Here is a 14,921-nt window from a genome sequence, read left to right as displayed (position 1 = left end):
TTACCTGTATACTGTTATAGTTCCAGTTCCTTTTTCCAAATCACTTTTGCTATTATTTCCACACATTTTACTTCTATTTATCTTGTAAATCCTACAACATACTATTTTTATTTAAACAACTATCAATTTGAAAATTAAATATGTGTATTTGAAATATAGTCATTAACATTTTTTTCTTGTGCTCTACATTTCCATTGTGTATTGTTTTCCTTTTGCCTAAGGAACCTTCTTTTAATATTTATTTTATTATAGGTCTGCTGATGATAAATACCCAATTTTTGATTACTGTAGCAATCTTTATTTTTTCTTTATTTTGGAGATAAGTCATTGCTAGGTATATACTTCTAGGCTAATTTCTTATTCAGCAGTTTAAAGATGTATCATTTACTGGCTTTTATAACATTTAGTGAGAAATCTGCTTTAATTTTAATTTATTTTTCTGTATGTTATGTTTATTATTTCTTTATTAAAGTTTTCTTTTACCTTTATCACTGTTTAAGCATTTGATTGTGGAACATTTTGGGTTTTGCTTTATGTTTATGATCTTTGGTCCTCCCCCCACCTATCTGGTAATTTAATTATGCAAATTCCCTATCTGGGAATTTAATTATGTTCAAACATTTAATATTATATCACAAGTCACTCTTGCTCTGCTGGTTTTTTTACTCTTATTTTTCCACCTGTGCTTCATGTTGATAATTAAGTATAACTGTAGCCTCAAGTTCATTGATTATTCTCATTATAATACATTGAAAATCCCATTTATCATATTTGTTAGGTATTGCTCTAGTCATCTTTAGACATTCAATTCTGGATCCAGTTAATGTCTTCCATATTTCTTCTCACCATGACCTATTTTCCTTCAAATCTTGAACATAAGGAGAATATTCATAATAGCTTTTCTAACACAATTGCTTATTAAGTTCATTGTCTTGGTTATTACTCAGTCTCCTTCTATTGATTGATTTTATTTCTGGATGTGAGTCCCATTTTTCTGCTTTTTTTTTGTTATAACTTGAACATGGAACATTTGTATTTTTTTTTTTGCCCAATAATGTAAATTTGGGGGTTTTGGATGCTGAATTCCAGTGTTTTTCTATAAAAGATACTGAATTTAGTCTAGCTTCAGTTATGTTATATGGTATCAGTGGGAAAATTTCAAGACTTACTTTAAGTTCTGACACTGTGATTCCAGAGTAGTCATTCAATTAGGATTAATTTCGCTGTGCAGACAAGATGATTCTGTTTTGAGGACTCTATACAGTCCACTTGTTATGAGATCTTTTCATATTACCTAGTGGAATCTCAAACTATTCCAACTTTGCACTAAATTCACCAATTGATCTATTGCTTTCCTTTACTTTTCTTGCCTTTTTAAATCTTCCATAGGCCACAGTTTCCAGCATACAAAGATCAGTATTTAGATTTCTAAAGTTTTGTCTCCATTCAGTAGCCTCATCTATATTACTATTTTATAGAAATTTTATTTTGTATTATATTTTAATTGTATGAATTTTTAATTGAGGTAACAGTAGTTCACAGCACTGTATTATTTAGAGTCATAGGTTCATACTTCTTCAGATATATATGTTACCAACTCCCCCCCAAAAAATAAAAAAAAAAAAACACCACTATCTACCACCATAGTCCACTGGGCACATTACCCTCTTTGCTTTACACCCTCATCATCTTCCTTGGATAGGTTCAAGTATGCAGTATAGTTTCTAGGGTTTATTTTGCTTTTTCTGTGTCTGTTTCTTTGTTTTATCTCTTTATATACCACAAATGACTGAAATCACCTGGTATTTGTCTTTTTCCTATGACTTATTTTGCTTGCCATAATCTTCTCCAGTTGGATCTTTATTATTGCAGATAACAGGAGTTTATCTTTCTTTTGCTAGCTAAGTAGTATTCCATTGTGTGTATGTATGTGTATATGTATATATACATATATATGTATATATACACATACATACATACTATGTCTTTTTTTTTTTTTAAACATTCTGGGTTTTTTTTTTTTTTAACGCTTATTTATTTATTTATACAAGTACTGGGTACAGTCAGAAGCGCGAGAGGGTGAGAGAATTCACCAGAGCCAGAGCGGGAAACAGAACAGGCAGACTGACGAAATACACTGCTGAGGGAAGCAGCAGGCAGCAGGAGAGGTCTGCGCTCCATGTGGGACCCTCACCCGGTGGCCAGGGATCGAACCAGCGTTGCAGAGGCTGCAGACAGCTTCCCAGCCCAGCACTCAACCGCTGCGCTACCGGGGAGGCCCCATGCTATGTCTTCTTAAATAATTCATCTGTCATTGATCATTTAGGTTGTTTCCATAATGTGGCTATGATAAATACCATTACAATGAACATAGGAGAGAATATATCTTTTCAAAGTAGTGTTTTTGTATCCTTTGGGTAGATACCAAACAGTGGAATACCTGGATCATATAGTAGATCTATTTTTACTTTGAGAATCCTGAATACTATTTTCCATAGGGATTGAACTAATCAACATTCCCACCAATAATGTATGAGCGTTCCTCTTCTGTATAACTTGGCAACATTTGTTGTTTCTGGACTTTTTGAAAAAAGTCATTCTCACATATGTGAGATGGTATCTTATTTTGGTTCTGATTTGCATTGCCCTGATGATAAGTGATGACAAAGATTTTTCCATGTGCCTATTGGACATCTGTAGAAATTTTAGCTTTTTTGGTCTGCTCACACTATAATATTCATCTCATTGATTTATTAATTTTGCTAGGCTATTTTGCTTTTCCCCCTTTTTAGCATATGGCCTTGATTACTGGTGGAAATTCAAAACCAGTGCAATCATTGGGATCATGTCATTGGTTCTTCTTCTCTTAGGAATCACAGTCTTTGCATTATTTTCCAAGTCTAATTTTGCTCTTTTATGCATTGTTCATGTTTTCTACCTTTTAATGTAAAATGGTAAATCTGGCCCCCTGTTCCATCTTTACTAGAGCAAAAGTTCACTATTTGAATATTCATTTGTTCCATGGCTTCACTTATAGCTTCAGATAGTTTTCAACATTCAAGTTATGATTTTTGATCCAAGAAGAAAACAAAGTCTACCAGTTCTCTGAATTTGGACATAGATAAACCTTTCTCACTCCTTCTCCATGTCACAGAAATTCTCCTTTACTCAACACAGGACAGCAGCTGTGGCAAGCTGAATATCATCTCTATGTGTTTTATATATATATATATATATATATTATATATATATCAATATATAGCTATACAGATATATATATATATTAAAGATTTATTTTATTTTTATGCATTTAAGAGCTGGGACACAGACCAGAGGTGCAGGGAGTGAGGATTCACCAGAGACAGAGCAGGTAACAGAACAGGCAGACTGACTGAAATACACTGTTGAGAGGAGCAGCGGGCAAGGCAGGAGAGGTCTGCTGCACCATGTGGGTTGCTCCCTGGCCAGGGATCAAACCCAAGTTGCAGTGGCTGCGGTTAGCTTCATAGGTTGCATCTTAACGCCTTGCGCCACCAGGGAGGCCCGTCATCTCTATGTTATATTGCCTTCAAACTTCTCTTAGGCAACTCTTTATATAGGAATTATTTCTTAATTGACTTTTTATTTTTGCTAAACTTTATTTGCATTTCTTAAAATATTTGACAATTTATGTTACTATATTACATAATAGTTTTATCTGCTGTGGTATGAAAGGGAAATGTAATTTAAACTGATAATGTAAACCACACATAAATACTCCTTCTACTGAGTTCATTAAATACTAAAAAAAAATATAACTGATATTTTATATGGTTTATATTATGCAGAAATTCTTGGAAAGGTATTTAAATACTGGGTATAGTGGTTAAGGATATTGGAATATATTTCAGAAAATTATTTTGGGATTTTGGATGTGTTTGGACTACATTTTGACTTCTTTCATTTAAAATGTGGAATATAAACTTTGACCAATATTTTCTATGCAACACATTATTTTAGAAAATAAAATGTACTCAAATAGCAAGTGATGTGTATTTTGGCACCAAATCATAAGTTACAAGGGCTAATTCTTCAAATTACAGGTGTAAATTATGATGGTGTGCTGCTCACATGGCCAGTACTACATAACAGCTAAATTTGGAGTAATAGAGGTAATTTTTATTTAAATAGAGTGTATAATAATACTGAGAATCACAGGGGAGTATAGTCAATAAAACTGAAATAACATAACCTATAAAAGTAAGCTCTATTTTCAAAATTTTTAGTCTACATTGGAGAGGAAATTATTGCAATATAATATCAAACAAGCAAAGAAGAATATACAATTTTATATAGCTATGATTAAGATTTTTTTAATTAAATACATGTATATAAAACACATTGACTATCCCTTAGAGGGGGAATTTCACATAATTTTTATATTGCATTTTGTTTCTTTTAACATTATCCATTTTTATATAGTGCGAATCAGTTTTTTTATAATGAAAACAAAAACATCTTAACATTTTATCCTGATCTCCTGATGGGCTAGTTATCAGAGTAAAAGAATAGCTCATAAAGAAAAAGATAGATCAATATATAACTCCTGAAAAAAATTATCTATTATATGTCATAAGGTCTATAATCAATTTTAAAGGCAAACTGCATATATACTGGAATAATATTAGTAGCATGTTTATTTTCAGGGAACTTATATAACAAAATGTAAGATTATATTCCAAGAGCAAAATAGTCCTATAGAAAAATAGGTAAAGATCAGGTAATTTGGGGGTCTCCCCGGTGGTGCAAGGGGTAAAGACGTAGCACTATGAAGCTATCTGCAGCCACTGCAGCACGAGTTCCATCCCCGGCCAGGGAGGTGACCCACATGGTGCAGCAGACCTCTCCTGACTTGTCCACTGCTCCCCTTAGCAGTGTATTTCAGTAGATCTGCCTGTTCTGCTCTCCTCTCTGTCTCTGGTGAATCTTCTCACCCCCCATGTCTCTGGCCTCTACCCCAGTTCTTGCATGCATAAATAAATAAACCTTTAAAAAAAGGATCAGGTAATTTACTTATGGAATGCAAATAGACAGCAACATGGGAAACAATGACTTTCAATCTTAAACCTAGCTATTGCTTTTCAACTATTATAGTGGCAAAAAATTAAACAAAGTAATAATAGTTCAAAGGGCCATGTTTTGATTTTGAGATGACTTAGGTAGAGAGAGGAGAATAATCACAGAGGTGAGAAGTAAATAGGACTCAGAACCAATGGAAGCAGAAGACCAGTACAAGAAATTACCAAGAGGTCATCAGGGAAAAGTGAGGTGAAAACTTACACATAGTTTTCCAACATGCTGAGATCAGGTATAAGTCACTTCTATTTAAATATTAAAGTAAATAATGATTCCACCAATTCCTGAGCAAGCCCAAAAATCTTATATCTGGCTTGACTTTTATTTGTGCAAAAAATATAAATTGTATCATTTTTCACTTGTTTGCTTTGGTTTCACTCTTAATCATATTTCCACATATTTGTACTTTTCACCCAAATCAGGCATAAAATACACAGTACTCAGGAACTCTGTAATCATTCTTTGTTTATGCATTCTTCTAACCAATGCCCAGTGAAATATATGTATATCACTGCACTTTAACTTTGGACCCAAACCAGCATGCTCTACTCAACAAGTATGCCCTCAGCACTATCTCCTTTAGAAGGCAACTTAGTAACTACTTTTTGCTACTAAATTTTTTTTTTAGATTTATTTATTTATACAAGAATAGGGGTACAAGCCAAAGGCTTCGGAGAGTAAGAGAATTCACCAGAGACAGAGTGGGGAACAGAACAGGCAGAGGGACCAAAAACACTGCTGAGGGGAGCAGCGGGTGAGACAGGAGAGGTCTGCCTCACCATGTGGGTTGCTCCGCAGCCGGCGGGGATCAAATCAGCACTGCAGAGGCTGCAGATAGCCTCACAGCACTGCACTCAACCCGCTGCACCATCAGGGAGGCCCCTAAAATGTTTTAACTTGTGCCTCCTGAAGGACTGTCTTTGTGCCATCGGTACCTTATCTCAACAAGTGTAATATTCAATTGGCACATGCCACTTTACCCAAACTATTTTTATCCTCAGTGTCCATGTGTTTGAACTCTATCCAGTGGTAAGTGGATGATATTCTGGTTAAACATGTTGTTAAATATTTTGATCAACATTTCTTGATGATATGATTTCTTTAAAACACACACAGTTCCTGGCACAATTTCTTTTACAGTTTGCCTTCCTATCCAACTCTCTCTATTGGTGTTTCAGAGACCTTACTAGATTGACACCTCAATGATTCCTCATGTGATCTTTCTCTTACCCCAGCCTGGTAGTGTTTCATCTCTTTTCTTAATAGACTGTGCCAGGGATTTTTCAATCAATGGTTTAAAGTTTGGGGTTGTCATACCTGCATTAAGACATTATTTTGAATATAGACTTAGTTAATGCCTAGCAGCAGATTCCTCTGAGTATTCTGAGACCAGTACCATGATAGACAGGAGGAGATCATTAAAGACTGGTTTTCAAGTCCACGTGGAATGAGACAAATGAAAGAACAGAAATAACTCAAAGCTGATGCCTGGAGAGGTATGATGCAAAAAGATAGAAATAATTTGAGTCTTGAAGGTCAAGCAGCTGCGACTTACAAATATCTGGATCCTGTGACATTCCTTAAAGTTTAAAATTAGTCATGCTTGATGGCCAATAAACGCTTTGCATGTCATAATAGCTTAAAAATCTCTGTCTTCCCAGAGATAGGGGACAAACCAGATCAAGAGTTTGTATATTCTACTTTACCTCCTCGATCTCAAGGGATAAATTCTGATTGGATAATGTAGTTATTTAACTGTGAGAAAGCAAAAAAAATGAATACCGAGCGCACTCATTTATTGTCTACTGAATAATAGATACTGTGTAAGGTACTTTGCCTAAAAATAGCTAATAGCTATCGACAGCTCACTATGTGCCAGACAATGTTCTAAATGTTGTCACATTATAAAGCCATTTAGTAGTCTAAAAAGATTTACAGGATGTTATTATTACTGCCATTTTACATTTGAGAAAACTGAATTTCAGAGAGGTTACTAAACCTTTGTCATGTTATATAACTAATACACGACAGACTTAAACTATATATGCTTGCTTATTCACTATCATTTTAATATATGGATGCATTTTTATTAAAATGTATGTTGTTAGCCTTAAAGCATCCTTGAAATTAATATCAAACTTCTACTTTATACTGTTCTATTATATAGAATGCATATACTCATAAATTGTGAAATCAAGATTCAAACCCAGGCCCACTCGACTGTAAAGACTGCCCTTTCTCCACACCCTTTCAAGCCAATAATTTGTAGGAAAAGAGTAGAACTTTCATGAATCACTCTGGAAAGCCATTATCAAATGGATACTAAATCCAGTGCCTGTTACTCATCTATTACAGAATATAAATGCAACAGTCCCAACAAGTCTACTTTCATCACATCCTCTATCTACTTACTTAATATTTATTTTCTACTCTTAACAACCCTGTGAAAAAACCCTCTAGCTGGCTTTATCTATCTTGTACATATGAAGGGACAATTGTTTAAAGATAAAAAGTACTTTACCCAGGGCCACCAGGCTCACAAAGTTCCTGGCTCTGAGTCCAGGGTTCCTTTCACACCACATAACCCACATATGGTTTCTTATAACAACGTTTTCTTTCATACTTATTATTTATATCCTCTCTCCTCTATCTGTCGACCCAGAATTAAAAACTACTTCATTTAATTTCTAGGGTGCTTTAAACAATATTTGATTCTCTTCTAGTTCAGTCCCAGAAAGGTCTACATAAGAAACACCAGTCATCGCTGTGACCTGGCCGCTTGTCATAACAAGTAAAAAGTTTCAATCCAAATTCTGGATTCTAAATGACTGAATCTGATTTTAATTTAAGTGGAAGAAGACCATATTATAGAGATACAAACAAATGGAAGAATAAAGAACTAGGCTCAGGAAATCATCAGGAACCCATGAAAGCTACCAAGTCAAGAAGCAAACCAATGTCACACCTCAGGCTCTGTGTGGTGAGAGAGCATGGCTGACAACACTGTGCTGTGAAGTTCACTGCCTCTGTCATTGCTCTTGATTCTCCACTATTAGCAATCTCAATAATCTATAAGTCTGGCCTCCCTGGTGGTGCAGGGGGTTAAGATGCAACCTATGAAGCTATTCACAGCCACTGTGGCACGAGTTCAATCCCCGGCCAGGGAGCTACCCACATGGCTCAGCAGACCTCTCCTGATTCACTCGCTGCTCCCCTCAGCAGTGTATTTCAGGCAATCTGCCTGTTCTGTTCCCCACTCTGTCTCTAGTGAATCCTCTTACCCCCCCCCCACCTCTGGCCTATACCCCAGTTCTTGTATGCATAAATAAATAAATCTTTAAAAAAAAAAAATCTCTAAGTCCTTCTCAATCCCAGAAGCTTCTCTTCAAGTTTCTGAGTTTCATGGGGGGTGGGGGGGGATCTTATTCAATGTCTTGTGTCCTCTTTCTAGCTTCCAAGATGGAATATTTTACCTCCTTAGATTTCACTAGTGTAATGAGATCTTGTCCCCATCAAGAATAGAATATTACATCACTGGAAGTTGAAATAAAGAAAAGACATACATCCATTTCAGAGACAAAGAACAAATTAGTACAACTGATAAAATACTTCTTTGTAGTAGTGTTAAGCACCTAATTTAAGCTTTAAGAAATATAATTTCTTCCACCTTCCTACTTAGACACACACACACACACACACACACACACATATATACATCTTTTAAAATCTATCATGTTACCTTGAACATATGACCCCACTCCAGTTTTTGTGCATCCTCAGTTAGAAAACAGTTACTTTATTACTGGTCACTCCCTACCAGGGAGGTAAAATGGATTTATGACAACAATGACTTCAAGTATCAAAAATTCTTAAAAGAAAACTGCTCTAAGGCACATGAAAAATATTCTCATTTTATAGTTCTGAGGCACAGATGCTGTTCTGTAACTTCTTTAGAGATCGCAACAAAAAATTATTTTTCCATCAAGACAGATTTGAACTTGCTTGCTATAGAGAATGAGGGTGCTATAAAATCCAGATGTATGGAGTTGCATGGCAACTTCTTTCTAAACTCAGCATAAACCCTGGAGAAGTGAGTACTTATGTGTTGCTGGGTTCATGTATGCAGGATCAGATAATCCAAGGGTGGAGGATATCATAGGACTGCTGGGCCACTTGAGTTTCTCAATTTCAGTTCAAATACTGATAAGTGACCACTTCTCAAATATTGTTTTTATCATTTATGCAAACATAATTATTAAATAAAATACATAGAAAGATAATTTGAGTTGAAAAATACCAGTTTTTTCAAACTAAATAAAACTAGTAATTTTCCCTTGGAAAAATGGAGGAAGCAAGAAAGAAAAAGGTTACAATGTATTGTAAAACAGTAACTTGGCTATGGAACAGATTTATGATCACATAAAATTTTTAAATAGCGTAAAAGCTTAGTCTCCTGTACGTGACAGTCTGAGGACATTTACAATTTTATTTTAAAAGATAAAAGGCTCTTCTTGAGCTACTGTAACACCAGAGATGCCCTGAAACCTCAGTAAAAATCTATTTTTACACTTTTACATGGAAGAGAAAAGATTGAAAAGAGTATATAGAGCATATAATATCAGAGCCAACCTGCATATCTGGGTTGTAAATATCTTGAATAGGTGTTCCTGAAAAGGGCATAAATGGCATTGTCAATTGCTGAAACAAATTCAGGGGACACTCTACTGAGCTCCATTGGGAGATGTAATTCCTTAAAAAACATGGTTATATTTTCAATGTCATACCATCAAAATATTGCCCAATGATGTTTCTTAGCCTAGAAAGGTGATGAAATAGTTTTAATCAAAAGTCCACTTCCTTTTCTAATAGTTGACTTCCTGGCCAAGATAAACCATCTATGAAGAAGACAAAATTGTGTTAAAAAATTCCCTTTCTACAAAAAGTCTGTAGAATCAAAGGAAGCTTTGTTTTAATAGGATCAAAGTAATTCAAACATGTTTCATTTAAATATATATTAATGTTTGTTGGTGAAGACACTTGACCTGGAGTCTGAACACTTGCCTCCACCAATCCCCCGGAATGGGAAGGCATTAAAACCACAGAAACATAGGCTTTTAGATAAATTAAGTTTGACAGTTTCCAGGGGGACATTTTAGAGCCCCTAATGCTAAGGGGTTGAGCAGAGGCTCTACTAAAAATTTCAGCGAGGGGCCTCCCTGGTGGCACAAGGAGTTAAGACGCAGCACTGTGAAGCAATCTGCAGCCACTGAAGCACGAGTTCGATCTCCGGCCAGGGAGGTGACACACATGGCACAGCAGACCTCTCCTGACTCGCCCGCTGTTCCCCTCAGCAGTGTACTTCAGTCAATCTGCATGTTCTGCTCCCCAATCTGTCTCTGGTGAATCCTCTCACTTCCTGCACCTCTGGCCTACACCCCAGTTCTTGTATGCATGAACAAATAAATCTTAGAAAAAATTTTCAGTGAATCCTTAAGTTGGAGTACTTGTTATTAAATTGTAAACAGTTGGACTTCAGATTCAAGTTTAAGCTAGATACACAAATATAAAGAATCTGCTAAGAAAATTGAGTAGAATATTACTATTATTCTAGTTAATGAAAGAAAATAATGAAAAGAGAAGTAGCAACGAGTGTAAAACTTGATTTATACATAAGTCTTTACTTAATAGTATTGGTAACTTAAGACTTTTCATGTCAATTCAATCCATCAAAAATTATTGAGGCAAAAATGACCCATGTTCAATCCTGTTTCTCGAGGAAAGACAAAATATGGTCAAGACAAAATTATACAAATACCTATAATGCAAGGAGTATTACAATAATTAACAGGAAATATTAATTCTCACTACAGGAATCAAGAATGACTTCTTCAAGGAAGCATTTACTTTAGACTTTAAAAGATGAGGATAATTTTCATAGATATTCAGTTTATGTGGACGTAATCTAGATAAGGTCCACATAACCAAGGACATAAAGATAAATAAAAATCATTGACATGTTTGAACAAAAGCCACAAGTAGTTGAGTAGGACAATGTAGATGAATCAGAATAGAAGGCAGAATGTGTAGTAAGAAATACTGTTATGTTAAAATAGGTCAAAGCGTGGTGGTAGAGATCTTTCTTATTTTATTTTTTTTAAAGATTTATTTATTTATTTATACAAGAACCAGGGCACAGGCCAGATGCATGGGAGGGTGAGAGGATTCACCAGAGACAGAGTGGGGAACAGAACAGACAGACTGCTGAAATACATTGCTGAGGGAAGCAGTGGGCGCAGCAGGATAGGTCTGCTGCGCCATGTGGCTGGGGATCTAACCAGTGCTGCAGAGGCTGCAGACAGCTTCACAGCGCTGCGCTCAACCGCCTGCGCCACCAGGGGAGGCCCTGGTGGTAGAGATCTTTCAACCTATGTTAATGTATACATCTAAGGAAAATAAATTCATTAATACAACTTTGAAATAAGAAGCCATTGCAGGGCCTCCCCAGTGGCTCAGCAGGTTGAGCGCAGCACTGTGAAGCTGTCCGCAGACTCTGCAGCATGGGAAAGATCCCTGGCCAGCCACGGAGCAACCCATGGGGCACCACATGGCGCGACAGACCTCTCCTGCCTCACCCGCTGCTCCCCTCAGCAGTGTCTTTGGTCCTTCTGCCTGTTCTGCTCCCTGCTCTGTCTCTGGTGACTTCTCTCACCCTCCCGCTCCTCTGGCCTGCACCCCAGTTCCTGTATAAATAAATAAATCTTTTTTTAAAAAAGAAGCCATTGCATTTTTTTTTAAGATTTATTAATTTATACAAGCACTAGGTACAGTCAGAAACGTGGGAGAGAATTCACCGAGCCAGAGCGGGGAGCAGAGCAGGCAGAAGGACAGAAGTACACTGCTGAGGGGAGCAGCAGGCGGCAGGAGAGGTCTGTGCGCCATGCGGGACCCTCCTCTGGTGGCCGGGGAGCAGCCAGGGATCGAACTGGGGCAGCAGAGGCTGCGGGCAGCTTCGCAACCCAGCACTCAACCGCTGCTCCACTGAAGCCATTGCAGCATTTAAATTTGATGAACACAAAGTTTCTGCAATTGAATATATGTGTCAAATTATTGAGCATATAGGGGAAAATAGAAAAAAATAGCTATGGAAGCTATGGACTATGTATGAGGCTTAAAGAAAAGTGATGTCTACTCACTTCAATAATCCCACAAGGATAACTATTGTTAATTATATTACTCAATGGAGGGGCCCAGGAGGTAAGAGAAGTTCATCAGCTGGCAAGCAGCAGAGTCAAGACTCAGTTCACGTTCTGTTTTCTTATAAAGACTGTGATTTCTGTCATGGAGCTCATTTGCCTCTGCAGAAGCTGAGAGGAAGCATGCCAGCAATACCACCAGCATCTTTTGGTGAACACAACTCAGATCTTCATTGGTGGCATCTGAACAGCATCTCAACTAGCCCACAAGCTCTACCAAGAAAATAAGCTTCCCAATTGCATCTGTGAAGCCCCGTGTAGCATAAAACATTGAGAATCACTAGCATTTTGGGAATAGGAAAATATTTGTCTTCTTTCCCTAGGAAAACACAATTACATACTCAAGTAGTGGGAATTCTAGCAAATTTTCAAATTTGTTGTATGAAATTCAGTGGAATGATAGGCCTTATATATGTTCCACTTTTTTAAGGGGAAACAGAATCCATTTTACTTAGCAACATTTTGAAATCAGTATAATAAAATTATAAAACTGTCTTATATAAACATATACATATATGTAATAGATTATATACACATGTGTATATACAACTAGCAAGCCGATTATTTCTTTCTTAAGTGCTTTAAAAGGCATAAGTTGCCACTTCTGTATTAGAAATCTTGGCCTTAATTGTTTACATATTTCATCTTAATAAATAGTTCTTTATTTTTTTCCCCAAATAGACAGGCCTAATCAGAATACCAGGCAGGGAAAGGACAAACACTGAGGTGAAAAATTTAGGAAGTTAAAAAAAAAATCTAGTGACAGCAAATTTTAGTAGCTTTTAACTGAGGTTGCAGATTTTAGTATTTTAACAGCAGTGAAATTTAAAGTCAATTCTTAGATTTGTACACACATGCTCATATAAATATTTGCAAGATTTGTGTGTGTGTGTGTGCTTGTGTGTGTGAGTGTACACAATGATTCAGTGTCACTCCACTTTCTTTCTTTGTTTTCAAGGTGATGTTGACTCACTTCTCCATATATTATTTTTTTATTTCTCCCTTATTCGATTTTTGGGAACAACTTAGTCATTGGGCAGAGGATGGATGAGCAACCTGACCGTGGTGATTAAAATACAACCATCATATCTCTGTGTCTTACGTTGAAAAAAATTGTGAGAGAATCTTTTTTGTTTCTGTCCTCTTTCTCCCATTTTATCATACCACCCGAAAAGCATAATAAAATCACTTCCTATTGCACTAAAAATAAAATAGAAACTAATTGCCATGACCTAAAAGACACCATATGATCCAGACATACTCATCTTTCTGACCTCATCTCTTTCCTTTCTTTCCCCACTTGCTGTTCTTTTTTGTTTGTTTGTTTGTTTGTTTGTTTTAAGATTTATTTATTTATTTATATAAGCACCAGGTACAGTCAGAAGTGTGAGAGGGCCTCCCTGGTGGTGCAAGGGGTTAAGCATAGCACTTATGAAGCTATCCACAATCTCTGCTCTGGCCAGCCAGGGAGCTACCCACATGGCGCAGCAGACCTCTCCTGCCTGTTCTACTCCCCACTCTGTCTCTGAGGAATCCTCTCACCCCCTGTACTCTGGCCTGTACCCCAGTTCTTGTATGCATAAATAAATCTTTAAAAAAAATAAAATAAAAATAAAGAAAAATGATTCAACGAACTATTGTCATACATATGTATGTATGTATACAGACACACACATACATATAATGCCTGAGTCCCATAACCAGATATTCTTATATAAATGACTTAATGGGGCTATGCATCAGTTTTAAGAAAAATCTCCCAGGTTATGCTAATTTACAGACAAAGTTGATAACCACTGCACTAGACCTTCAAACGATCTGTTCAGGTCCTGTCTCAGATAGCTCCCCTTGGAGATCTTTCTTATATCCACATAAGGAAACTCCCTCCTTATAATACTATCACCATTAGAAATCATGCTGCCTTTTTTGGTTATTATCCACACATATGTGTGTATGAGTATACAGTCTGAAAATACCTAAGCTTTGCTAGTATGTGGATACAAATGAGATCACAACAATATATAAAACACTAGGGTCTTAAAATTTTTCTGGAAGTATGCCAAAGTATTCTAGAGTCTTATACATGTTGTCTTGAACCAGTCTACTGGTTTGATGTATTTATATTTATTTTGTTCTTAGCTCATTATTGGTAGTTAGAATCAGAGGCATCACTAGTGCCTCTGAGGCTCCTGTGTACCAACACCATGACAACTTTCCTTGCCAAGGTCCCCTCTCTGGGTGCTCCCAGAGCAACCAGCTCCAAGGAGCCAGAGAAAACTGTGCTGTGCAGTGGTGGGGAAAATGACCCTCTTCTTATGTAGTTCAAATCTTGCCTTTTGGAGGATCTACTTACGTTTCCGTGCTCTGATATGATTAAAGGACTCATGTGAAAAGCATCTCCTTAGCCTCTGCTTATATACCCCTTTATCCTATCTTGGGATATACAAACACACTGAACCTAATATAGTATATACAGAGATTCATTTATCATATATCAATATGCTGTATATTAGGTTCACTTATAATTTATATGATGTTATAATGCAAAGTAGC

This window comes from Talpa europaea, assembly GCF_964194135.1.
Source record: "Talpa europaea genome assembly, chromosome: 4".
Lineage (NCBI taxonomy): Eukaryota > Metazoa > Chordata > Mammalia > Eulipotyphla > Talpidae > Talpa > Talpa europaea.
This window is presented reverse-complemented; position numbering follows the sequence as displayed.